Raw genomic sequence first — 3,520 nt, 5'->3', positions numbered from 1 at the left:
AGCAAATTTCAGTCCATCTAAAGTTTCTGAGGCGTTGTTTTTATTTACTTGAGAATTGTCAAAATCCGCAAATCCCAAGTAGCGGTTTCTGTAACGTGCCAAATTTGTTCGCTACATCGTGACGTGATAAAAAGGAACACTGGCAGCACTCCGCAAGGTTTCTAAAAAATGTATGCTCGAAAAATATCTTGATATGGAAGGAACCGCTTTACACTGCCAAGGAAAAAAATTGCCAAAACTCAACGCAATTTTTAGCAACTTCAATCACGCACTTTGTTATACTAAAATATTTTTTTTTAGAATCTAATTAAAAAGTTCGCAATTTTTGTGAAACCTTACAGCATTTCTTTAATTTTTGTACAAAGATTGATCCAACACCTGAGATCTACCACATTTTTTTGAAATCTACCACATTTTTTTCCAGATTCTACCACACAGAATTTTTTTTTGTAAGTCCGATCACTGCTGACAATGCAAAAGTGAATTACAAAACAGCCAATATGCGCGCAAGCAAGTCGGTACTCACCACCAGTGTTGCCATTTCTGTTTCTGCCGTCCCGCCAGATTAATAAACAAAAATCGCCAGAATCCTGCTAAATCATTTAAATTCTGTAAACTTTTATGAAAAAAAGTTTCTTTTATAATTTAGCAGTTAAACTGTATTCGATAAAATTAGAGATCATATGTTTATAAAAAACCATCAGTTTTTTAACAAACACAAAATTGGAACTTCGTTATGTGGTTTTATAACCAGTGTTGGGATTTTGTGGCATTAAATAAAGTATAAAAATTGGTCATAAGAATGTCGTCTTCGTTTTCGTGACTGTTGAGAGCTCGTTGGAGTTTGTAAAATGTAGTCAATGCAAAACTTATTTGCACTTTTATGTCCATACCTGCAACTAAAAAAAAACACATAAAGCATTTGCACGAGTGCTGTCAAATTAAATACACTCCTTGGATTTAATCTAAATGTATATACATACACTTCACTTTGCATCGTTAAAAATTAAAATCTTCAAATCATCAAAAATATATAGATATGCATACATGCAGCTTCTTTCATGTTAGCTGAGCCGAAGATACCTAAAAATATTCGACAACTATATAATACTATTAGAATACCTTCCTCGTCATGTTCAGTGCTTATTTAGTGAATTTTATTCTGGATACGAAAATCTTTTTATACACATAAGTATATATGATGTTTTGATTTGTCCCAAGTTCTGGTGCTTTTAGGAAAGTTGGCAGCCATGGGGTCTCACATTCGTGAGTACTCACATATACTTGTTCTCTCATTCCGATCACACGTACAGATGCAATTCGCTCAAAATTTTCTAATGGTCGATGGGTCCAGGATTATGGCTGCCCTAGACTACTGTAATCTCCTTAGTAGTGTCCATATATTTAATTTTCGCTGTGTACTCACCAATGACATTTATACAATCACCACTGTAGTCAAGATAGTTGTGTTGCATTTCCGCATACTCTTGTTAATATTGGTATTGAAGAGGGTCTCTGACACCAGCGTACGGGGGGCGCCAGTGTCGCAGGCTGCCCTAATCTCACCGCCGTCAATTGCAACGGGAAGAGAATAAACCATGATAAAAACATAACAAGGTAAAACCATTGAGAGGCAGTCTGACGTTTGCCAACAATATAATTTTAAAATCAAAACTCAAACTCACACACACATTCTCATTTTCAATCCCAAACAACAACAATTGTGAACAATTTAATTTTTTTATTCTCAATTTTATATGATTTTAAAATGTTGGCAAACGTCAGAAAAAAATCATGGCCGACGAAATGAGAGAATGAATTTACCTTGTAATGTTTTTATCATGGAATAAACCATGTTTTCATGCTTTTATCAGTTATACTAAAAATAGAGTAATCGAAAACGTCATTATTTTCGTTCGAATAGTTGTGTGAAGTGTTAGCATCTAAAGCATTTGATACATAATTCAATTGTACTTGAATGCGGAGTATAGGTTTTGGATGCTAGATGCCCAATTTTACCACATGTGTGGTACTTGCTCTGTTTGAATCTACATTTATCCGATTTGTGGTTCTGCCATCCACAATGACCGCAGGCATTTAGCGAGTTTTTATTCTTGTTGTAGGTATTGTATCTGCCGTTGCGAGTTTTTCAGCCCTTCACTAAATTAACAATGTCGTCGTTGTTGCTTTCACGCTTAGCTGCAATTTTACTTTCAAGTATCATCGCTTTTCTCAACGCATCTTCACAGAAGACTTTCACCAAACCTACAATTTAATGCAAGTTTTTTTACACGGGTGTACCACTCGGCCGCCGTTTCATTTTCCAGTTGCGCAGACAAATGAAACTTCTTGCGTTCCAGGCAAACAATTACGGGTGGAGTGTAATATGTATCCAGACTTTACATAATTCTTTGTAGTTTTTTGCATCGGAGTTTGTGTGCTGCATACTCTGTAAAACACACTATGCTGCAGCACCCATATAATTTACTTGGCATTGTCTTCTGTGCAATTAAATTCCATCAGATGAATCTCCAGCTTTTCCCTCCATATTACCCACGTTTCGATGTTGGGCTGGAACTGCGGTACCATGAGCATGGTCATATTGGGAGAATTATTCGGTGCTACCAACATGTTGCTCAAAATCTTATTATAAATACAATCTTTGATTTAAGTCGTCGCCAATGTAATGTTCTCTAATAGAGAACTCGAAAATGAGAAAAACACGTTTTGTTTACTTGCTGATTTCTGAGTCTTTTTGGTATAATTTCTATCGATAATGTAATGATGAAGTGTTCATAAAAGTGTATAACATAAAGTGTGTTCGGTATAATAAGTAATATAATATGTGTTGCGGTCTTTTTCCAAATTAAATCGATGCAAGGATTCCGAATAATTAATCAATTCGTTCAATTAACTTTTAATTTAATTAAAAACAAAATATAAACGGGCGAACGAGTATGCGAGCGGTAGCAAAAATCTATAGCGAATGCAAAACAACGAAAGCTTAAAACCAAAAACGAAAGGGTGAATAGCAAATGTCAAATGACGTTTGCTTTAGTTCCTGTGTGGTGTCAAAGCATTAACCCTTACGAACACATGAAACTTAACTCTTATGTTGTACATGTATACATTAAATCTTTAGAGTTAGCATATTCGCACTCAACATACAGCCGCCCTTGAACTATTATATTAATATGTTCAAAACAAGATACAAAAAGAAATAATCCGTAAGTGGCAAAATCAAAAAGGAGTTGATAGTAAAACTATGAGTTCGTTCCTTCGTAAAATATATCATCTTTCGTAGGTAGAAGGTGCAGCTTGGCTATTGGACGAACAAATTCTCCATTCGTCGTTCTCACTGTCACGACTCAAGGGATTGATTCGTCAATCCCACAAAAAAAATCACGAGTTTAAATTTTGTAGTTATTTTATTGAACTCATAATTCTTAATGCTCTACTTAAATCGAATTTAGATTTATAACTTTTATTTTGCTGGCTCAGCTCACATTTGTTGAAATAT

Source organism: Rhagoletis pomonella, unplaced genomic scaffold (assembly GCF_013731165.1).
Source record: "Rhagoletis pomonella isolate Grant_MI unplaced genomic scaffold, Rhpom_1.0 Rhpom_scaffold_00009, whole genome shotgun sequence".
Classification (NCBI taxonomy): Eukaryota; Metazoa; Arthropoda; class Insecta; order Diptera; family Tephritidae; genus Rhagoletis; species Rhagoletis pomonella.
This window is presented reverse-complemented; position numbering follows the sequence as displayed.